Source organism: Oncorhynchus masou, chromosome 14 (genome assembly GCF_036934945.1).
Source record: "Oncorhynchus masou masou isolate Uvic2021 chromosome 14, UVic_Omas_1.1, whole genome shotgun sequence".
In the NCBI taxonomy this organism is placed as follows: domain Eukaryota; kingdom Metazoa; phylum Chordata; class Actinopteri; order Salmoniformes; family Salmonidae; genus Oncorhynchus; species Oncorhynchus masou.
Genome location: NC_088225.1, coordinates 32,046,348 through 32,071,541, shown reverse-complemented (window position 1 = coordinate 32,071,541; position 25,194 = coordinate 32,046,348). Strand labels below are relative to the sequence as shown.

The window sequence follows — 25,194 nt, the reverse complement described above, 5'->3', positions numbered from 1 at the left end:
AAGAGAGAGAGAAAGGGAGATAGAGAACACTGGTGTATAGAGAGCAGGAACTGGGAGTAAAAGTAGGGTGGAATTCACACGGAATATTCAGCTGTACATTTCGTTGGATATATGTTTTCATAATAATTATTGCGACGTGGACACTGTTTCTCGAGTCTCAGATGTGATCGTGTTTTCATCACATCACTGCCCCCGGTGTCCAGTGAGCGACAACTACAGTGGATATTATTCAACTCCGCTAGAACAGCCGTCAGTCATCCTTCACTTTCGAGGTTTTGGAGTCGATCAATTAATTTAATTGGAAAATACATTCCCAACATGGCTACGGATCAAGAAAATAATAAACAGCGTATGATAAAGCTGTTGGAGAGACCGGGGAATGGGAGTTGTGTGGATTGCGGAGCTGCAGGTACAATCTAGGCTACAATAGTCGCATCAATGTCTCAAGTATGTCAGGTCAGGTGGCGCGCGCGATCCTCCAGACAGGTAGGCTATGAACAAGGTCGTTGCGTTTCATCACGCAAGCAGCGCTACACTCTCGCATTAGACAATGGATTATTTAATCACAGACCATATACCATCAAGTTGCGGGTAGGTTAATATAGGAATAATCTGTCTTGATGGTGTACATGTGTTTTGATTTGGGTGATTGGAGACTCTAGCGATCATGTTCACTGCACAGCCTGGTCTCAGAGGATTTCGTATTATTCTGTATGTAAATCCGAGACGCTGTCATGCAAGTACAGTAGGCTACTGTAGTGCTCAGTTGTTTTCATTTATAAGAGTTATCAGTGTCTTTTTACACTCTAGTGAAGTCAAACTGGTGTCATTGCATAACAATAGAGTGAAATCTGGTGAAGATGTAAATGTTTGTATCAGAGAGAGAGAGATTGAGATCGAGAGAGAGCAAGAGTCTGGTACCTTGAGCGAGTGACAGGCAGACAGACAGACAGGCTGACTGACAGAATAACATAATATTTTGGGATTTAGGCCTAATTCCCTGAGTGTGTTCCCCAGGCTCTCTCTCTCTGTCCCTGGCACTCTGACCAATGCCAGTCTATAGCTTTATCTACCTCAACGGAGTGAGACCTGCATCTAATCATAATGTAGGTTGTAATAGTCTCCATAAGCTTATTGAGTCCACTGACCAGGAAGTACGGTACAGATTATTTATGATTTCTTAATGCTATGACTCATTCAAGTGGACGTGCCCTGCCATTAACCTTGATCTATGCAAATGCTATACAAGTCAAGGCTCGAAGTCAAATAGTGATATTTATTTTCAGCGTAGTAATTCATATGTCCAATGAATAGCAACTGTCTGGATTCTGAAAAGACTTAAGAGGATCCAGTCAACATAAAATCTACTGTTTTCCATCATTACATCATTCAACTCTCCTTATGGATCATTTAGATTCCTCAGGAAGTCTGGCTGCCTCCTTCTTCCGTATCAAGTGTTTCTTGGGAGAATGTAAGAGGACCTGCAATGTGTTTTGTTTGAGATGGCTGCCTCGCTTCTAGTCCCACAAGCATTTCACTACACAAGCAATAACACCTGCTAACCATGTGTATGTGATCAAGACAATTTGATTTGATAAGCAAATTTGGAATATAGCTTCCCGTTCTTACAAGCTGTCAGTGATATGACAGGACGAGACACAGAATGTCATACTTAACTGAAAAGTGCTTTTTGATCTTTTTCATGGGCCTCATCAGGTAGTAGAACACTGTAATCTTTTAAATCCTGCACATGCCACCTGCTATTTCATAAGGCCAATGCCAAGAGACACTAATATTTCATCAGGAGTGCTGTGCTATCAATGATGCGGATCAGAGGGCCAGTTTAGCCTGTGGAGCCAGTCTGCTCTGCATGGAGACATAGATACTCCAGGGTTGTGTTCATTAGGCACCAAATGGAAGAAAAACAGACTGAAACAGGGACAGATTGCCTGGAATTGTCCAATAAGAAGCTCAATTAATTTTGCTCCGTTGCATAATGTAAAACGTTTTTTTTTGTTACATGCCCTAATGAGCATAACCCAAGGCTGAGTGCTGAGCACACCCAGACGTTCCCATGGTGACTCACCTATGAGCTCATTTCTGGTGCCGAGGTCACAGAGTTCACAGTTATGTCTTGTCCTGCTTGGCTTTTGAAAGAAATACAGTATCTACAAGGTATAATTGATTCCGATGTTTCTCTGCTAGTAGCAGTATCTGGTCAGTAAGGGACTGTGAAGGCCTCTTGGGTTGTATCTCTTCTTTATTCATTTAATTCTTCCATCGTTTTAAGTGGTTGGGATCAGGGATGATGTCAGTGTTATTTTTACTAGATTTTAAACAAAAGATACAACAGATAGCTTCTCATTTGGAAATTCTGGGACACATGCGAAAGTGTCAGTCACCCATTGTTGCCTAAGTAAATGTCTCTGGCTAAGTAAATGTCTCTCTAAACGGCCTATGTGTATTTCGTTAAAGCTGTTAGTATGAGCAAACTGATACTGAAAACATTGTGTCTGTCTGTCTGTCTGTCTGTCTGTCTGTCTGTCTGTCTGTCTGTCTGTCTGTCTGTCTGTCTGTCTGTCTGTCTGTCTTTCTCACAGCATGGCTGGTGTACTGAGTGTATTGTATGGGTTTGTGCCATTACTTTCTGTAATTGAGAGAAGAGATGGTTAGTTGAGATAAACCATGTCAAACTGTACACTCATTATTGTAAACTGTAAATGTGCAATATCATTTTGAACCATGCCAAGTAGATTCTGTCATCACACTGCTTTCTCTCTCTTTCTCTCTCAATTTTCTATTGCTTTATTGGCATGTCATATCAATGTACACATTGCCAAAGAGTACTTTGGAAATGATTAATTAACAATATCAATAAAACATAATTAAACATAATATTTCAAGATGACCACAAACAGGACAATCAGTAACAACAGTAATCAAGCGTGGGGGGATGGGGTTGTTTTTTACTAATGAGAATGAGAAGTCAAAAAATAATTTAATAACAGGAAGATGTGAAGGTTGGAAGGTCTAACAGACAATGCCTCTCTTTATGGCCTCTCTCTCTCTCTCTCTCTCTCTCTCTCTCTCTCTCTCTCTCTCTCTCTCTCTCTCTTTCTCTTTCTCTCTCTGTCTCTGTCTGTCTCTTTCTCTGTCTGTCTGTCTGTCTCTCTCTCTCTCTCTCTCTGTGTCTGTCTGTCTCTCTTTCTCTGTCTCTGTCTCTGTCTCTCTCTCTCTCTCTCTCTCTCTCTCTCTCTCTCTGTGTGTCTGTCTGTCTCTCTTTCACTCTCTCTCTCTCTCTGTGTGTGTCTGTCTGTCTCTCTTTCTCTGTCTCTCTTTCTCTCTGTATCTCTCTCTGTGTGTCTGTCTGTCTCTCTCTCTCTCTCTCTCTCTCTCTCTCTGTGTGTCTGTCTCTCTTTCTCTGTCTCTCTTTCTCTCTGTATCTCTCTCTTTCTCTCACTCACTCTCTCTGTCTCTCTCTCAATTCAATTTCAATGTAAGGCCTTTATTGGCATGGGAAACATATGTTTCATTGCCAAAGCAGTGAAATAGATAATAAACAAAAGTGAAATAAACAATAAAAAATAACAGTAAACATTACACTTCCAAAAGTTCCAAAAGAATAAAGACATTTCAAATGTCATATTATGTCTATATACAGTGTTGTAATGATGTGCAAAGGGTTAAAGTACAAAAGGTAAAATAAATAAACATAAATATAGGTTGTATTTACAATGTGTCAGCGTATGCGCTACTGGTGTTGAAGTCAGGTGCAGGAGAGCAGAGAGTTGTGATCAGACTTTATTTGGGCAGAAGCACAACAAATGGACACAACAGCATCAAACCTCCAGCCAAAAAGCAAAAGAGAAATGCGCAAAATAGCGTCACAAAACAAACGCAATAATCCAACCTCCTATGGGTTACACAAGAATACCCAGGGGGGAAACAACCAGCCTGGCGCGGCACACTAAACATGTAACAAAAACAACAGAGGAATATATGTATACAATGCGATTAGGGAATGTAAACCAGGTGTGGGTGAACAAGACAAAACAAATGGAACAATGAAAAATGGAGCGGCGATGGCTAGAAGGCCGGTGACGTCGACCGCCGAACGAACAAGGAGAGGAGCCGACTTCGGTGGAAGTCGTGACACAATGGTGTTTGTTCTTCACTGGTTGCCCTTTTCTTCTTTCTGCTGTGATGGCACACTGTGGTATTTCACCCAATAGATATGGGAGTTTATCAAAATTGGATTTGTTTTCAAATTCTTTGTGGGTCTGTGTAATCTGAGGGAATATGTGCTCTAATATGGTCATACATTTGGCAGTTTCTACCTCACTTTGTGGGCATTGTGTACATAGCCTGTCTTCTCTTGAGAGCCAGGTCTGCCTTCAGCGGCCTTTCTCAATAGCAAGGCTATCCTCACTGAGTCTGTACATAGTCAAAGATTTCCTTAATTTTGTGTCAGTCACAGTGGTCAGGTATTCTGCCACTGTGTACTGTCTGTTTAGAGCCAAATAGCATTCTAGTTGTGTGTCAAGTAATTATATTTTTATTTTCTCGTGATTTGGTTGGGTCTAATAGTGTTGCTATCTTGGGGGTCTGTTTGTGTTTGTGAACAGAGTCCTAGGACCAGCTTGCTTAGGGGGCTCTTCTCCAGGTTCATCTCTCTGTAGGTGATGGCTTTGTTATGGAAGGTTTGGGAATCACTTCCTTTTAGGTGGTTTTAGAATTTAACGTCTCTTTTCTGGATTTTGATCAGTAGCTGGGATTGCCTCTGCATGCATTATTTGGTGTTTAACGTTGTACACTGAGGATATTTTTGCAGCATTCTGCATGCAGAGTCTCAATTTGGTGTTTGTCCCATTTTGTGAATTCTTGGTTGGTGAGCAGACCCTGGACCTCACAACCATGAAGGTCTCTTTCTTTGTTTCTCTCTGTTTCTCTCTCTGTCTCTCTCTGTCTCTCTCTCTCTCTCTCTCTGTCTCTCTCTCTCTCTCTCTCTCTCTCTCTCTGTCTCTCTCTCTCTGTTTCTCTCTCTCTCTCTCTGTTTCTCTCTCTCTCTCTCTCTGTCTCTCTCTCCCTCTCTCTCTCTCTCTCTCTCTCTCTCTCTCTCTCTCTCTCTCTCTCTCTCTCTCTCTCTCTCTCTCTCTCTCTCTCTCTCTCTCACTGTCTCACTGTTTCTCTCTCTCTGTGTCTCTCTTTCTCTCTCTGTATCTCTCTCTGTATCTGTCTCTCTCTCACTTTCTCTCTCTCTCTGTGTCTCTCTTTCTCTCTTTGTATCTCTCTCTGTATCTGTCTCTCTCTCACTTTCTCTCTCTCTCTCCGTGTCTCTCTTTCTCTCACTTTCACTTAATGCCTTCTCCATTTTCTTTTCCCCATCTGTCTCTTGTCAGTTGTTCCTCTGCTATCTCTCAATATTTTCACCATCCCCCACCCTCCCTCTCTCTGTGGAATTTACCATAGACATAAATCTACTCACTGTGTGACTCATCTTTTTTTGCAGGTTTATGATCATCTTGCACTATCCATTGAATTAGTAGATGTATATCTAAGTGCAACAAAGCAGTGGCAGGCTACTTAAGGATATCAATGTCTCTAATGGTTATACCCTGGTGTGCTGTTTGGCTGAGTTACATGAGTTATATACAATGACTGCATCCTCCATAGAAAACGACTTGCACTAGTTCTTTGGCCCAGTCATAAACAGCAGCCACTGAAACCAAAACAGAATAAAAGCATCTCACACAACAATGCTGATCAGACATACAGTCTACAAACAATACACTTAGGCATAGCTAGAGAGCTCATGCAGGAAATTACATATGCCACATTCTTCTAGTCTTCTGTTGCTTTTGTCATATTTTGACCACAGGCTCTGCCTTTTACAGTTTAGGTTGAACTTACTGCGACCTGTGCTGATGTTGGGGACAGACTGTAAAACAGAATATAGGCCCTAAAGGCCTAGAATGACACAAGAATGTGCTTCACATCACTCTTTCTTGGCTCTCTTGTATTAAAGCTACATTACATGCAAACATACTGAGCCACATCAGAGTTTTTTTTAGGAAAAATACTTACAGGAAGTTATACCATATATTGTTACAGCAGAGCATTGTCTGTCTGTCTGTCTGTCTGTCTGTCTGTCTGTCTGTCTGTCTGTCTGATGCTTCTGTCTAGTCTGTCTGTCTGTCTGTCTGTCTGTCTGTCTGTCTGTCTGTCTGTCTGTCTGTCTGTCTGTCTGTCTGTCTGTCTGTCTGTCTGACTCTTTTCTGTCTGTCTGTCTGTCTGTCTGTCTGTCTGACTACAACTGTCTGTCTGTCTGTCTGACTATCTTTGTCACTGTATGACAGTAACAATTTATTCAACAAATCTCAAGCTTTCAACATATTATCTTCTCAACCAATAAATGCGTCTTCTTGTAGCAGTGTTGTACTTATTTATTTACTATGAAGATAGTGTAGATGCAGACAGGAAGTAGCAGACATAGATTACCACTGTGCTCAATGAGAACTAGAGCTACAAGGCCCAGTGCAGTCATTTCCCTGTGTTATATATATATTTACACACTATGAGGTTGGAATAATACTTCAATTAAAATGATGATAATGCCCTTTTAGTGTTAGAGCTGTTTGAAAAGACCAGCTGAAATTTCAGGAAGTTTTGGTGGGATGGAGTTTTGGCCTGCCTGGTGACATCACAATTAGTCAGACCAATAAGAAAGAGAGTTTCAAACCTCTGCCAATAACAGTTAGTTTTCCCCTCTCCACTCAGACCACTCCCAGACAGTCCTAGCAAAACTCTTGCTTGTGAAATTGCTCTTTGTTATGAAGCTATTTTGGTTCCTTTTGATGATTTTAATTGAAAACAATTACAGTAAGGTACTTAATAGTTCCCCAGAAATGCTATGACATTGAAATAAAAATGTCTGCTTTGGACCTTAAGATATCAGTCTAGAGGTCTGTGGTAACCATGTCATGGTAGTAGTAGCCTGTTCTGTCTCTGTTAGTCTGAGGCAGCCTTGAAATGAACTTCCTCATTTGTAGTACTGTCATTGTTGCTGTCGGTGTGGTACTGTCATTGTTGCTGTTGGTGTGGTACTGTCATTGTTGCTGTCGGTGTGGTACTGTCATTGTTGCTTGCTGTCATTGTTGCTGTTGGTGTGGTACTGTCATTGTTGCTGTCGGTGTGGTACTGTCATTGTTGCTGTCGGTGTGGTACTGTCATTGTTGCTGTCGGTGTGGTACTGTCATTGTTGCTGTCGGTGTGGTACTGTCATTGTTGCTGTCGGTGTGGTACTGTCATTGTTGCTGTTGGTGTGGTACTGTCATTGTTGCTGTTGGTGTGGTACTGTCATTGTTGCTGTCGGTGTAGTACTGTTATTGTTGCTAAGGGTGTTTCCTGTGTGTGTGTATGCATGTCTTGTGTGTGTGTGTGTTTTTCAGACCCGGAGTGGGCGTCCTACACCCTGGGTGTGTTTGTGTGTCAGAGCTGCTCGGGTCTCCATAGAAACATCTCCCAGATCAGCAAAGTCAAGTCTGTCCTGCTGGACCCATGGAGTGATGCAGAGGTAGAGGTGAGTCTGTCCTGTTGGATCCATGGAGTGATGCAGAGGTAGAGGTGAGTCTGTCCTGTTGGATCCATGGAGTGATGCAGAGGTAGAGGTGAGTCTGTCCTGCTGGACCCATGGAGTGATGCAGAGGTAGAGGTGAGTCTGTCCTGTTGGATCCATGGAGTGATGCAGAGGTAGAGGTGAGTCTGTCCTGTTGGATCCATGGAGTGATGCAGAGGTAGAGGTGAGTCTGTCCTGTTGGATCCATGGAGTGATGCAGAGGTAGAGGTGAGTCTGTCCTGCTGGATGCAGAGGTAGAGGTGAGTCTGTCCTGTTGGATCCATGGAGTGATGCAGAGGTAGAGGTGAGTCTGTCCTGTTGGATCCATGGAGTGATGCAGAGGTAGAGGTGAGTCTGTCCTGTTGGATCCATGGAGTGATGCAGAGGTAGAGGTGAGTCTGTCCTGTTGGATCCATGGAGTGATGCAGAGGTCTGTCCTGTTGGATCCATGGAGTGATGCAGAGGTAGAGGTGAGTCTGTCCTGTTGGATCCATGGAGTGATGCAGAGGTAGAGGTGATCCATGGAGTGATGCAGAGGTGAGGTGAGTCTGTCCTGTTGGATCCATGGAGTGATGCAGAGGGAGAGGTGAGTCTGTCCTGTTGGACCCATGGAGTGATGCAGAGGTAGAGGTGAGTCTGTCCTGTTGGATCCATGGAGTGATGCAGAGGTAGAGGTGAGTCTGTCCTGTTGGATCCATGGGTGATGCAGAGGTTGAGTCTGTCCTGCTGGACCCATGGAGTGATGTTTGTGTTCTGTCCTGCTGGATCCATGGAGTGATGCAGAGGTAGAGAGTTGAGTTTGCCATTGGTTCTGTGTGTGTGTTTGTGTGGTGTGTGTGTGTTTGTGTGGTGTGTTTGTGTGTGTGTGTGTGTGTGTGTGTGTGTGTGTGTGTGTGTGTGTGTGTGTGTGTGTGTGTGTATGGGGGGTAGTGTTGTGTGCGCAGCCTCTCAGTCCTAATTCTGGCAGGTAATTGATGGAGGAAGGGAAAGAAGCGAGATGGAGACTAAATTAACTAAAGGAAGGCAGAGTGAGAGAAAAAGGGGTGGGAGGTTAGAGATAAGGGGGAGGTGTCAAGGTTTGGTATTGATCTTGTGTGCATGCCAGCACAGTGTATATGTGCATGTATGCATGAGTGTATGTGTCAATGAAACCCTGCTCATCAAACATCTCTTTCTCTCTGTGATTGTAGTTCATGGCGTCCAGAGGCAACAATGCTGCTAAAGCCAAATATGAACAGAAGGTGCCTGTTTTCTACTACCGTCCAACACACACAGACTGCCAGTAAGTGTCTTGGTCCCTGGCCCTACAACCATCCAACACACACAGACTGCCAGTAAGTGTCTTGGTCCCTGGCCCTACAACCATCCAACACACACAGACTGCCAGTAAGTGTCTCGGTCCCTGGCCCTACATCCATCCAACACACACAGACTGCCAGTAAGTGTCTTGGTCCCTGGTCCTACTACCGTCCAACACACACAGACTGCCAGTAAGTGTCTTGGTCCCTGGCCCTACAACCGTCCAACACACACAGACTGCCAGTAAGTGTCTTGGTCCCTGGCCCTACAACCATCCAACACACACAGACTGCCAGTAAGTGTCTTGGTCCCTGGCCCTACTACCATCCAACACACACAGACTGCCAGTAAGTGTCTTGGTCCCTGGCCCTACTACCATCCAACACACACAGACTGCCAGTAAGTGTCTTGGTCCCTGGCCCTACAACCATCCAACACACACAGACTGCCAGACTGCCAGTAAGTGTCTTGGTCCCTGGCCCTACAACCATCCAACACACACAGACTGCCAGTAAGTGTCTTGGTCCCTGGCCCTACAACCATCCAACACACACAGACTGCCAGTAAGTGTCTTGGTCCCTGGCCCTACTACCATCCAACACACACAGACTGCCAGTAAGTGTCTTGGTCCCTGGCCCTACAACCATCCAACACACACAGACTGCCAGTAAGTGTCTTGGTCCCTGGCCCTAGACTGCCAGTAAGTGTCTTGGTCCCTGGCCCTACAACCATCCAACACACACAGACTGCCAGTAAGTGTCTTGGTCCCTGGCCCTACAACCATCCAACACACACAGACTGCCAGTAAGTGTCTTGGTCCCTGGCCCTACAACCATCCAACACACACAGACTGCCAGTAAGTGTCTTGGTCCCTGGCCCTACAACCATCCAACACACACAGACTGCCAGTAAGTGTCTTGGTCCCTGGCCCTACAACCGTCCAACACACACAGACTGCCAGTAAGTGTCTTGGTCCCTGGCCCTACAACCATCCAACACACACAGACTGCCAGTAAGTGTCTTGGTCCCTGGCCCTACAACCGTCCAACACACACAGACTGCCAGTAAGTGTCTTGGTCCCTGGCCCTACAACCGTCCAACACACACAGACTGCCAGTCCCCTGGCCCTAACACAACACACACAGACTGCCAGTAAGTGTCTTGGTCCCTGGCCCTACAACCATCCACACACAGACTGCCAGTACTTGGTCCCTGGCCCTACAACATCCAACACACACAGACTGCCAGTAAGTGTCTTGGTCCCTGGCCCTACAACCATCCAACACACACAGACTGCCAGTAAGTGTCTTGGTCCCTGGCCCTACAACCGTCCAACACACACAGACTGCCAGTAAGTGTCTTGGTCCCTGACTGCCAGTAAGTGTCCCCTGGCCCTACTACCATCCAACACACACACACAGACTGTAAGTGTCTTGGTCCCTGGCCCTACAACCATCCAACACACACAGACTGCCAGTAAGTGTCTTGGTCCCTGGCCCTACAACCGTCCAACACACACAGACTGCCAGTAAGTGTCTTGGTCCCTGGCCCTACAACCAACACAACACACACAGACTGCCAGTAAGTGTCTTGGTCCCTGGCCCTACAACCATCCAACACACACACACAGACTGCCGTAAGTGTCTTGGTCCCTGGCCCTACAACCATCCAACACACACAGACTGCCAGTAAGTGTCTTGGTCCCTGGCCCTACAACCATCCAACACACACAGACTGCCAGTAAGTGTCTTGGTCCCTGGCCCTACAACCATCCAACACACACAGACTGCCAGTAAGTGTCTTGGTCCCTGGCCCTACAACCATCCAACACACACAGACTGCCAGTAAGTGTCTTGGTCCCTGGCCCTACAACCATCCAACACACACAGACTGCCAGTAAGTGTCTTGGTCCCTACCGTCCAACACACAGCCCTACAACCATCCAACACACACAGACTGCCAGTAAGTGTCTTGGTCCCTGGCCCTACAACCGTCCAACACACACAGACTGCCAGTAAGTGTCTTGGTCCCTGGCCCTACAACCATCCAACACACACAGACTGCCAGTAAGTGTCTTGGTCCCTGGCCCTACAACCATCCAACACACACAGACTGCCAGTAAGTGTCTTGGTCCCTGGCGCTACAACCATCCAACACACACAGACTGCCAGTAAGTGTCTTGGTCCCTGGCCCTACAACCCCAACACCACAGACTGCCAGTAAGTGTCTTGGACCCTGGCCCTACAACCATCCAACACACACAGACTGCCGTAAGTGTCTTGGTCCCTGGCCCTACTACCATCCAACTGCACTTGGTCCCTGGCCTACAACCACACACACAGCACCTGGCTGCCCAACACACAGACTGCCAGTAAGTGTCTTGGTCCCTGGCCCTACAACCGTCCAACACACACAGACTGCCAGTAAGTGTCTTGGTCCCTGGCCCTACAACCATCCAACACACACAGACTGCCGGTAAGTGTCTTGGTCCCTGGCCCTACTACCATCCAGGACAACACTAGGAGGTAGAACCACACAGACTGCCAGTAAGTGTCTTGGTCCCTGGCCCCACTGGGCAACCGTCCAACACACACAGACTGCCAGTAAGTGTCTTGGACCCTGGCCCTACACACCAGTCCAACACACACAGACTGCCAAGTAAGTGTCTTGGTCCCTGGCCCTTGACAGACCGTCCAACACACTCAGACCTGCCAGTAAGTTTGTCCACCATTGGGGGCCACAGACTGCCAACAGTGTCTTGACTGGGCTGACAACTGTACTTCCTCAACACACAGCAGGCCAGACTGCCAGTAAGTGTCTTGGGTGTAGGGCCTGGCCCTACAACCGTCCGTTCACACACAGACTGCCAGTAAGTGTCTTGGACCCTGCGCTTCCTACAACCGTCCAACACACACAGAATGCCAGTAAGTGTCTTGGTCCCTGGCCCTACAACCGTCCAACACACACAGAATGTCAGTAAGTGTCTTGGTCCCTGGCCCTACAACCGTCCAACACACACAGACTGCCAGTATGTGTCTTGGACCCTGGCCCTACTACCATCCAACACACACACGCACTGACTGCCAGTAAGTGTCTTGGTCCCTGGCCCTACTACCATCCAACACACACACGCACAGACTGCCAGTAAGGGTCTTGGTCCCTGGCCCTACTACCGTCCAACACACATAGACCTCTGGCCTTAACCACCCACCCCTTCATGCCATGATCCAGGTCGCTCAGCTGGGTCACCCTCTGTCTGAGTGATCGCTCCACTCACTGGCCCTCTAAACACTGTAACATAACACAATACAAAGGCTAGATTTTTAACCAACATGAACAAACGTCTGCTGTCCTGGCTTACCAAACTTCACCAAACAAGACCAACTTTAAGCTTGTGGGCTTCTCATTGGCACACCTGTACAATGACAACCTCTCAAAGACTAAATGGGTAATAGTCATATGGAGGAAGCTCCACTTAGAGTCTAGGAGGTAGAACCATTACCAGATGTTGGTTACCTATACAGGTTCCTCCTTTCAGGTGTGCAATGTTTAGTCATCAATGGCCGAGGCCAGAGGAAAGGCAACAGTTTGGAATGCAGCCACAGTGCATTCATTGTCTTACGTCAGATCGCTGGATGATTCCGCTTTGCTCTGGTTGAGGACGAGTGTAGGAGAGACGCTACCGGATGGAAGATAATGGCCCAAGTGTTGACAGCACCCTTCCAAATGGAGTCCTCAGCCTGGTTCTCCTGGGGATAACAGTCCCACTGGGCACAGACGTCAGTTCAACGTCTAGTTTTGATTTACATTTGGTTGAGTTGTCAACTAACCTGAATTCAATGTCAAATCAGAAAAACATTTCAAAATGTCATTGGATTTAGATTTCTTTTCAAATCTAACTTTTTTTCACCACATTGGTTCAATCACACATATTTTTGGGGTTGAAATGACGTGGAAATAATGTTGATTCAACCAGTGAATGGTCCCCAGTGATATCAATAACAACACAATCACCAATAATATTTTAAGCTGCTACACAGGGCTTTTACTGCTGGGGAGATGTGGGAAGGTATTTTTTGAGGTGAGAGGCAACCACACGCAATAGAGTAGAGCGATAAGAGAGAAGAGAGGAGGATTGATGAGCTTGTGGTAGAGAGACTAGAAAGAGTAGAATACACAAGAGAGGAGAGGAGGGTTGATGAGGTGTGGTAGAGAAACTAGAAAGAGTAGAATACATGAGAGGGAGGGAGGGTTGATGAGGTGTGGTAGAGAAACTAGAAAGAGTAGAATACACATGAGAGAGAAAGAGTAGAATACACGAGAGGAGAGGAGGATTGATGAGGTGTGGTAGAGAGACTAGAAAGAGTAGAATACACGAGAGGAGGGTTGATGAGGTGTGGTAGAGAAACTAGAAAGAGTAGAATACACGAGAGGAGAGGAGGATTGATGAGGTGTGGTAGAGAGACTAGAAAGAGTAGAATACACGGAGGAGGGTTGATGAGGTGTGGTAGAGAGACTAGAAAGAGTAGAATACACGAGAGAGGAGAGGAGGGTTGATGAGGTGTGGTAGAAAGACTAGAATGAGTAGAATACACGAGAGGAGAGGAGGATTGATGAGGTGTGGTAGAGAGACTAGAAAGAGTAGAATACACAAGAGAGAGAGAGACAGAGCAAACAAACACACACAGTCTCAGGCGTTATACGTTTATGTTTGTTCATATTGCCTGTGTGCATTTTAAGACGGATTACTGATAAGACAGACAGAGAGAAGAGAGAGAGATAGTGAGGGAAATATTATTTGACAGGACAGAGGAGCAATATAATATCTACAATATTTAAAAGATAAGTACACCATTATACACTCACTGGATGAGAACTCCAGGGTTGTGTTCATTAGGCACCAAACGGACTGAAACAGGGAGGAACTATCTGGACTGGTTCAATAAGAAATACTCCTTTTTGTGTTCCGCTGCAAAACATTTTCAGTTGCGTGCCCTAATGAACACCACCCTGATCTGTCATCCATGTTGGTTTATCAGACATTATTGACAGTGAATCTTTTCAAGCATAAACACAGTAAATATAGTAAACAAACACCAAGTGTTTCTGCAGGCTCCTTCGGGAACAGTGGATCAGAGCCAAATACGAGAGGAAGGAGTTTGTGTGTGTGGAGAGACAGGAGCCTTACTCTGCAGGTAAGACTGAGTACACACACACAAACACATGCACATATGCATACAAACAAGCACGCTCGCATGCACACACACACAATGAGCCTGAGCCTTTCTCTCTGTCTTTATCCTCCCACCCCAGCGTGCTCCTCAACACCCCTGCCTTCCGCATTCAGAGAATAATGGACTTTCTAAGGATGAACAGCTGATCAGTAGTGAAAGAAAGAGAGAAAGAGAGAAATAGTGAGTGGGAAAGAGAGAGAGAACAAAGAAAGAAAGAGACCTCAACATTCCCTCTCTTTCCTGGAAATCCATTAAAATAATATCAAAGGCCATTCAACTTTGAGAGATTTGACTGTGAGAGTTTTTTCTCGTGCTTCTTTCCATTCATGTGGATTCATCAATGCTATGACTACATCATGTTATCTCAGGACCACATGAGCAGTAAAGAGCTGTTACTTGGAGACGGTAACAAGATAAGCCTCGTGCCGCCTTGTCATCTCGCTTCTGCGACCGCCACATTGTCGTCCTTTCCTCTACTAAACCCCTCTGTGATGCAGAAAGCGAGACAGAAATGTGCTAACAGGGTTGGGTAGTTTCTAAATGTAATCCGTTAGTTACTAGTTAGCTGTTCAAAATTGTAATCGGTAGAGTAACTTTTGGATTACCCAAACTCAGTAATGTAATCTGATTATTTTCAGTTACTTTTGGATTACATTCCCCTTAAAAGACATTAGAAGAAGACAAAAAGGATCCATCAAACACATTTGGTGTGTCATCATATCGGTCTCTGACTTGTGGTGAGACTCACTCAGGTGAAACAAACTGAAACTTGCGCCTTTTTTCAATGCTGAATTGAAAAACCATTAAGAAAACAGAATGGTGTGATATCCCTTCTGAATTTAAAAGTAATCCAAGCAGTAATCATCTACTTACTACAATATTTTTTGGGGCAAACAGATGTCGTGTCTTTGGCTATGCCAGATTAAATGATATGACATGCTATTCTATAAAATAATTTCTCCGTAATTAATATTACCTGATTGAGCTAATCATGTAAATGTCATTAACTAGAGTGTCGGGCATAACAAAATAATATTTATAGAGCTGTTATCTTCCGAATAAACTCTTAAAAGACCTAGTAATATTTTACATCAATAGCAGTCAATATTAATCGTCATTTTAATTCAGTCTCATCTGAAAGTGGTAAATTCTTGGTTATCTGCACGAACCCTGGCTCACAAGTTGAATCAGCAATACAAAATTGGGTTTAATTATTTATTTACTAAATACCTAACTAATCACACAGAATTACACATACACATAATTAAATCATAACTTGATTACAAATTACGTCATAAAGGAAGACGTCCCTAGCGGGCGGAACAGATATGACAGCTTGTTACACGAAAGAAGAGGGCTGGGTTTGAGTGAAAGAGCGGGAAGACTGAGGAACAAAGGGAAGAAGCTGTGCTATCGTAAATACAGTATCTGATGCATTCTAAATTACCGCTCATTTGGAAAAGGAAAATGCAATAAATATTTACTCTGAGCTGCGCTTCGGTAGGTTGGTGGTAGATGGGAGGCCGTGTTGCCCAACGGCGTCCTTTGAAGAATGTCTCTGGTTCTCAATTGGATACGTTGTAGTAACGTCGTTGGGTGATAGACGGAATACTCTGTCTGTTCCTTCCTAACCCTCGTTTGCATCTGCTCTTGCTAACTCAACGGCTAGGAGGTATCACTTCTGTATTGAATAAGAGATCAAAGTTCATATCATTTGCAACCAAAGCTCACGCTGATGTTGGCTTCGTTCTGTAGTTATTATCTGAACCATTCTGTCATAGGACCGTCGTCCTCACATCCTCGGAACAGGAGGTTATATTGTCGTCAAGGGATTATATAGGAAGTGAGAGGAGGGCGTGTTTGAAAAGTTTTATAGCCCATGTCCCTTCACAGGGGCGGGCCACTAATTGAGCAGAGCCCTATCTTATGAAAACCCAAATCTCACATTTTAGAAGCTAAAATCGCATTTCATCACAGATAATTTCATATTCAAACATTTAAATTGAACAACAAATCCATGTGAATCTGATAACTCTGATGTGTAGACTTTCCACTGTAGAGTCTTCTTATCATTGATGAGAATGTCTCAGATGACAACCGAACTGACATCATATTCATTAAGTACCACGGCATATGTTCAATTGGTCGGATTACCAGAATATAGTTAATTCCCCCCCCACCTTCTGATGTTCCCAGAATCTCTATGTTAACCAAGGGTTTTGCAAATGTAACATCAGTAGGTTAGAGAGAGGAAAAAGGGGGAAAGAGGTATTTATGACTGTCATAAACCTATCCCCCAGGCCAACGTCATGACACAGATTACACCACCTTGACCCAGCCTCAGCAACACAAACACACACACACAGTCGATCAGTCGGTTAGTCAATGTCAGTCGGTCAGTCAGTCAGTCATCATGTAGTCGTTCATCATCATTATCTCTCTGATGAGTGTCTCTGTCCTCTTTGCTGCCAAAGAGGAATCAACCTTAAAGGGATAGTTTGGATTTTGCTGACTTCCCTGGAGTCAGATGAACACGTGGATGAAGCTGGACTCTGGGGAGCATGTTAGTCTTTGTGCTAACGCCAGTTAGCATTGGCTCGCAAAAATACCTTACCAAAATAACTTCCTTCATATTGAATGCAGATATGTAAAAATGATATCCACAAGTTAATCTGACTCCGGGGAAGTCAGCAAAACCTCTTTAACATGGTCACTCACACTCCTACTCCCAGTGACTCACTCTGGTTCTTGTCTCAGCTGACTCTGGTGTTAGATCTGACCTGGAGTCTGTCAGCTGTGATCTCTGTTAGCACTAATGGTACTATAGAGAGTGATGTGGCTGTACCAGGATTGTGCCAGTGGCTGAATGGCGGGCATGTTCTGGGTTTATCTATCTCTCTCTCTCTCTCTCTCTCTCTATCTGTCTCTCTATTTATCTATCTATCGAGCTGTCTCTCTGTCTTCTCTCTCTCTCTCTCTCTCTCTCTCTCTCTCTCTCTCTCTCTCTCTCTGTCTCTGTCTCTGTTCCTCTATGTTTCCTCTTCATCTTTATTTCACTCTCTCGTATTTTCTCCCTTTCCCTCTATCCACCGTTCTCTCTCTCTCTCTCTCTCTCTCTCTCTGTCTCTGTCTCTGTTCCTCTATGTTTCCTCTTCATCTTTATTTCACTCTCTCGTATTTTCTCCCTTTCCCTCTATCCACCGTTCTCTCTCTCTCTCTCTCTCTCTCTCTCTCTCTCTCTCTCTCTCGCTCTCTCTCAGAGCATGATGACTTCATCACTACACCAAGCAGAGGGGGAGGGAGGGATGGAGAGAAAGAGGTGGGGGATGGAGAGAGGGAGGAAAGAAGGGGGAGGTAGGGATGGAGTAAGTAAGGAAGAGAGGGAGGGATGGAGAGAAAGAGGTGGGGGATGGAGAGAGGGAGGAAAGAAGGGGGAGGTAGGGATGGAGTAAGTAAGGAAGAGAGGGAGGGATGGAAGAATAAAGGCAGTACTTGTGTTTCTTACTTCCAGCACATTTCCCTTGATAACAACCTGGCCAGATTGTATGATTTGCTTCAGTTCTGTGATTGATGACATCAGCCGACGTTGACTAGTTAAACTGCAGCGGGGTGTTTGATCTGCACATGTGCCACAGCACCAGCACTGCAAGCCTCTCTATGCTTATGTGTGAGTGAACTGAAAGTATGATCTTAGAAACAGTTTTCACATACTAACTCTACATGTTCAAACTCAGAATCAAACAGGCTTCCCCAAATAACATGCTCGCTGTAGTACAATGTTTATTTTGATTTCAGATGTGTTTATAAACAATATTATTAGGGACATCCTTCTTCCTTCACAACATGTAAACATTTAAATCAAATTATTACATTAATCTGACTATTCACCATAATGGTATTATTGTGTGTATACTCAGTGCCAGCCGTCTTCCTATTGGTCAGTCACCGGGACTGGCTCACTACACGATAAAGGGTGAAATAATTGTGACACTGACATAACTTTGTTATAGCCTACGACCACATGTAGTGGTACTTAATCAGACCTCGTCACACTGAACGAGCCAAGATGTCCGACCGTAGACCCAGTCACACTGAACGAGCCAAGATGTCCGACCGTAGACCCCGTCACACTGAACGAGCCAAGATGTCCGACCGTAGACCCCGTCACACTGAACGAGCCAAGATGTCCGACCGTAGACCCCGTCACACTGAACGAGCCAAGATGTCCGACCGTAGACCCCGTCACACTGAACGCGCCAAGATGTCCGACCGTAGACCCCGTCACACTGAACGAGCCAAGATGTCCGACCGTAGACCCCGTCACACTGAACGAGCCAAGATGTCCGACCGTAGACCCCGTCACACTGAACGAGCCAAGATGTCCGACCGTAGACCCCGTCACACTGAACGAGCCAAGATGTCTGACCGTAGACCCCGTCACACTGAACGAGCCAAGATGTCCAAAAATCATTTGCAACTTAAGAATGTTCTCACGACGTGGACAATTGTTCTGGGACGGCAAAATGGTGGTATAAGACAGCTAAAATCGTACAGTCTGCGTTTCTTTAAGGAGAATGGAACACTTTCACAGCAGTATTAACTGAGATGCAATGTCACTCTGCTATCAAGTCTTCAGTCTCATTCTTACAAACTGTTGTCTGTCTTTTATTGCATTTCAGATTAATGGGATTTGATAGTTTGATATTATTACTCTATTCACGTGTGTGTGTGTGTGTGTGTGTGTGCGTGCGTGCGTGTGTGTTGGCAGTGCAGGACAGTGACAGTCCTAGTTGTCTCTGTCTGTTGGCTGAGACTTAGTGAGGACAGAGAGGCCAGTGACAGAAACAGAAAGGGAGCACAAAGCCATGGTGTGTGTGCCTGCTGAATAGGGCAGAGTGTTGATTTCAGCATTGATCGTAATGTTGGAAGAAGCCATTGATCTCTGCTGAGACAATTCAAGGTGAATTATTCATGCCAGCTAAAGGCCAAGACGACAGACATCACCACCTTGACCCAGCCTCAGCAACACACACACACACACACACACACACACACACACACACACACACACACACACACACACACACACACACACACACACACACACACACACACACACACACACACACACACACACACACACACACACACGGCTCTACTGGACCCAAGCTTCACTACTGAATCCTGTTATTTTGTGGCTCCCCCTTTTACGCTCTCCTCATCTCCTTCTCTCTCTTCATCTCCTTCTCTCTCCTCCTCTCCTTTGTTCCTTTGTCTTTGGAATGGGACCCCTGTGGCTCCTCTCCTTCCAGGGTACCGAGAAGGGTTTCTATGGAAACGGGGCCGAGATAACGGACAGTTCCTGAGTCGAAAATGTATTCTGTCAGAGCGGGATGGTGCTCTGAAGTACTACAACAAGCATGATGTGAGTGTAGTGCTATGTATATCTCTCTCTTTCTCCCCCCTTCTCTCTCTCTCTCTCTCTCTCTCTCTCTCTCTCGCTTCCCTCTCTGTCTCCCCTCTCTATATCCCTCCCTCTCTCTTCCTCCCCCTCACTCTCTCTCAGACTTCTTCTCTCTCTTTGCATTTGTGAGTGTCTGAGTCTCATCCCAAATGCACTCTAAGGTCCTGAGCTGCAATTGCTTGAAATAACACACACCTTGGGAAATGTCAGGTATATTATAATTGCTTAGATCGTTATGCAAAATCTCCCATTTATCATACCCCCTTCCTCCTCTCGCTCCTCTCTCCCCTCCTCTTCCTCCCCATTCCTTTCTCATCCTCCTCCCCGTCCTCCTCCTCTTCATTCCTTTCTCCTGACTATATCTGACAATAGTACACTGTTATCATCTCAAACTTCTGATTCTAATCTGCCCACATTCCCCAGTTGTTCTGTTCCACATAGTGACATTGCCTCCTACTTTGTATATCAACAAAAGCTGCATGTTAAATCCAGTAACGTGTGATGCCACATACCTCACCATAAACGTTGGCCACTCCCTGTCCCTGCTTCAAATACAAGTTCACCTTAACCATAGATCAGATGACTCTATTCCCAATCCTTACCTTAACCATCAGTCGAATGCAAAGAATATCTGACCCTTAATCAGTTGTTCAGGACAAATTCTACATACTCTACATTCCACCAAAAGAAGACCTGGGTGTCAGTGAACATCACTGACACTGGCTTCAGCCATATGAAATAGTAAACCTTGCTAGTGACTATAGTTACTAGAGGAAGCTCATAGTTGAATGTTCTGCAGCCGAATAATGATGATGGTGGTAGTGGTGATGCTGGTGGGGGTGGTGATAATGATGATGATGGTGGTGGTGATAATGATGGTGGTGGTGATGATGAAGGTGATGATGATGGTGGTGGTGGTGGTGATGATGGTGGTAGTGGTGATGATGGTGGTAGTGATGATGATGGTGGTGATGATGGTGGTGGTGATAATGATGGTGGTTATGATGATGATGGTGGTGATGATGATGATGGTGGTGGTGATGATGATGGTGGTTATGATGATGATGGTGGTAGTGATGATGATGTTGGTGGTGATGATGATGGTGGTGGTTATGATGATGATGATGATGATGGTGGTAGTGATGATGTTGGTGGTGATGATGGTGGGGGTGGTGATGATGATGATGATGATGATGATGGTGGTGGTGATGATGACGGTGGAGGTGATGATGGTGGTGGTGGTGGTGATGATGGTGGTAGTGGTGGTGATGATGATGGTGGTGGTTATGATGATGGTGGTGGTGGTGGTGGTGATGATGGTGGTAGTGGTGATGATGATGATGATGGTGGTGGTGATAATGATGGTGGTTATGATGATGATGGTGGTGATGATGATGGTGGTGGTGGTGGTGATGATGATGGTGGTGGTTATGATGATGATGATGTGGTAGTGATGGTGATGATGATGATGATGGTGGTAGTTATGATGATGATGGTGATGATGGTGGTGAAGATGATGATGGTGGTAGTTATGATGATGATGGTGATGATGACGGTGGTGATTATGATGACGACGGTGGTGATGATGATGATGACAGTGATGATGATGAATACTCTCCTCCCCCTGCCTTCTCTCCCTGTACAGGCCAGAGAGCCCAAGGCTCTGATGAAGATTCACACTCTGAATGCCTCCTTCCAGCCTGGGAAGATCGGCCAGCCTCACGGCCTGCAGGTCACCTATCTGAAGGACAACAGCACTAGGAACATCTTTGTCTACCACAAGGATGGCAAGGTGAGGTGAACAAATTTGAGGCAATGTTGTGTTGTCGTTGGGTGTTTGCTTGGCTGCTGCTGGACACAAATAGACAGTCAGGAATGTACAGTCGACTCCTGGACCATGTTCATTAGGCTGCACAACAGAATAAAAAATAATATTTGGATCTAGAAACAAAAATGACGTCTCTTATTGGATGAGTTGAAGTAGTCCCTCCCTGTTCCAATTAGTTTTTCTTTTGTTTGGTGTCTAATGAACACGACCCTGAGCAATGCAGGTCAACAGTCCCATATCAAGTATGATGGGACTGTTGACCTGCATTGCTCAGGGTCGTGTTCAAGATGACATTCTCTTGACTTGCTCTGGATATCTGCATGCTCCGGAATGGTTCATTTGCATTCACACAAGTCCCACAAAATGACATTCATCTAGGTCATGTTTGTTCAGCACACTGTAGCAAAACATTTTTCAACGGAAAACATAAATGAGCATTTCTTATTGGCCAAGTTCAGTAAGTACCTCCCTGGTTCACTCAGTTTTAAAGCGTTTTCTTCTGTTTTCCTGGAGAACACCCCCCAGGAGTGGACTGTCTATTGACTGTCAGGAGCATTTGTGTTGTGAAGTGGCTGGCAGCTGAGTAGGAGTATATTTCCTCTGCAGGACATACTGTACATTGCAATTGCATGCCTTTAAATACACCTTTAACCCAGTAGGAAATACTCTGAAATCAAAGACGACTACTGTTTACAGTAATGGTGGATTATTGCCAGGAAAGAGTCTCTATCGGGTGTCAGTGTGTATGGAGATTGGGTCGTGTTCAGCACAAAATGTTTCCTTCCTTTTCATGCCCATTGAACAGGACCCAGATCATGTTAGCATGTCTGTTGTGTTTTAAGGAAATGGTGGACTGGTTCAACGCCATCAGAGCAGCCAGATTTCACTACCTCCAGGTCGCTTTCCCTGGGGCCCATCACGCTGATGTGAGTCTCTCTCATTATCTTATTGTTCTCTCATTAATCCCTCAGTCCCTTCCTCTCTAGTATACACAGGTATTATATACAGCTGGCTCAATTCTGCTCCCTACCCCTTCTCCTTGGCCTTAACCCTTCAATGTTTGCATATCCCAAGGGTCTTGATAGATATTAGCAGTGTACTGGTGTATCCTCCATCATATTGCTTATACCTTATGGATCTGCAAACATGGAAGGGTTAGGGCCAATGAGAAGGGGTAGGAGGGAATTGGGACTGGCTACACACCATCACATGGTCACAGAATAAAACATTTCTCCTTCTTCTCGTGTATTCGTCCAGTTGGTGCCAAAGCTGACACGAGACTACATCAAGGAAGGCTACATGGAGAAGACGGGTCCCAAGGTGAAGTCTTTTAATACTTACACTTCAGTTACTTACTTCAGTTACTTACACTTCAGTTACTTACACTTGAGTTACTTACTTTAGTTACTTACTTTAATTACTTACACTTTAGTTACTTTGTAACACAGCACTTAATGCTTCTAACTTTATCAGCCCATCGGGTTTAACTGCGAATGGGGTTGAATTTGTACCACACAAACCTACCGCATTAATAATGGCCATGTACAACCTCAGCCACAGTATATTTGCTGGGCCTGTGAGCTGAATGCTTGCCTTGTACTGCTTGGTGTGGATAATGAATTGGTATTCCAGTATGTGATCCTGTATGGAAGCCAATAAAGCCATTAGTTATAAGAGTACAATAATAGTGCATTATCACAGTTGTAAACAAGGTTTCTCCATTAAAGAGAATGACCTCATTGAACAGAAAGACAATACCTTGAGGTGAATCATTAGCAACTGAACTTCTGTACAGCCTCTTTAATTCCTTCAACCTCGGTCTCCTGTTTCCCTCTTACAGCACACAGAGGGCTTCAAGAAGAGATGGTTCACTATGGATGACAGGAGACTCATGTACTTCAAGGATCCTCTGGTAAGATAGTCAGTGGGTAAATCAGGTGCCATGTCATATGGGTCAAGGAGATGGTGCTGTACCATTCCAGTATTATTAGTAACACTTTATTTAGGGCTTACGGTTCAACAGGCTCCAAAATTAGCATTGTGGCACTTATAGTACAGTGGTACTGAACTGATGTTATTTGCATGTCATATTATGCAAACAAACATACCCAAATAATTTATTGGACCTCATATACAATGTGGCTGGTCAGACACGCACACATTACACACGTAACAGGTAAACACAGACCCAGTCTTGTATAACTAACCTTTAAGGGACACACAATTCAGTCCCATTCAAAATCCTATTTTCCCTCACCCCTAACTCTAAACTTAACCTTAACCCATACCCTTAACCTAACCAAAAAACCTAACCTTTGCCCTTAACCTAACCCTAAAACGAACCATAGCTCCTAACCCTGGACCTAAACCTAATTCTAACCTAACCCTAAAACGAACCATAGCTCCTAACCCTGGACCTAAACCTAATTCTAACCTAACCCTAAAACGAACCATAGCTCCTAACCCTGGACCTAAACCTAATTCTAACCTAACCCTAAAACGAACCATAGCTCCTAACCCTGGACCTAAACCTAATTCTAACCTAACCCTAAAACAAACCATAGCTCCTAACCCTGGACCTAAACCTAATTCTAACCTTAACCCTAAACTCCTTAGTTCACCCATGGTCAAATGCTATTTCTAACAAAATGTCTCCAGTTGGTCAAATTTTTGTTTGTTTACTATTCTTGCGGAGACTTCTGGTATAGTTAAACACGTTAGTATAGTTAAACACCAGTATAGTTAAACATGTTCACACACACACACACACACACACACACACACACACACACACACACACACACACACAGTCTCCTCTCCTCTCTGTTTCTTTGTGAGGATGCCTATGCGCGCGGTGAGGTGTTCATTGGTAGTAAGGAGAACAGCTACATTGTACTCCCCGGCCTTCCCCATCCACCCAGGGCTACCACTGGCAGTTTGGCATCACCATAGTAACGCCCGACAGGAAGTTCCTGTTTACATGCGAGACCGAGGAGGAGCAGCAGGATTGGATGGCTGCTTTTCAGAGTTTGGTGAATCGACCTATGCTGCCCCAGGAATATGCAGGTAAACATTCGCATGTCTCTACCCAGGATTTGTCCAAGGAATTCATACATGTTCTACATTTAGCAGACAATCTTATCCAGAGCGACTTATAAGAGAAATTAGGGTTAAGTGCCTTGCTCAAGGGCACATAGACAGATTTTTCCCCCTAGTCGGCCTGGGGATTCGAGCCAGCATCCTTTTGATTACTGGCCCAACACTCTTAACCGCTAGGCTACCTGCCACCTCTTAGTTGAATAATATATATATTTTTTTTACTATGGGTGATATGTTGAGTAAGGTTTCCAGCATACTAATAGTAACCTAATCACCTTCTGTTGGTGGATATTTCTCACCAACACATTTGATGCCCTTCTGATGATTGGTGAATTGATAGCTATATGGCTCCACTGAGTTCATGGCAGTAAAGTCTATGACAGTTTATGTGGAGCTGAACCACTCTATTTTACACAGTTGATTTCTTCTGGTACCTGGTTATGTGACTGATTTAGTCTCTCTCTCTCTCTCTGCAGTGGAGGCCCACTTTAAGCACAAGCCCTGAGAGGAGGAGGAGAAGGAAAAAGAGGGAGGCTGGACTGGAGGCTGGACTGGAGGCTGGACTGGAGGCTGGACATATCCCCTGGATGAAGACAGACAAATAGGATTCTTCTCCTCATAATAAGACAAATATATAGACAATTAAAGATAAACC

At 44.9% G+C, this 25,194-nt stretch overlaps 1 pseudogene; it reads left to right on the top strand.

Annotated features, from left to right (window-relative positions):
- LOC135554747 (arf-GAP with dual PH domain-containing protein 1-like) lies at nucleotides 1-25,101 on the top strand (annotated as a pseudogene).
- The last annotated feature ends 93 nt before the right edge of the window (nucleotides 25,102-25,194 follow it).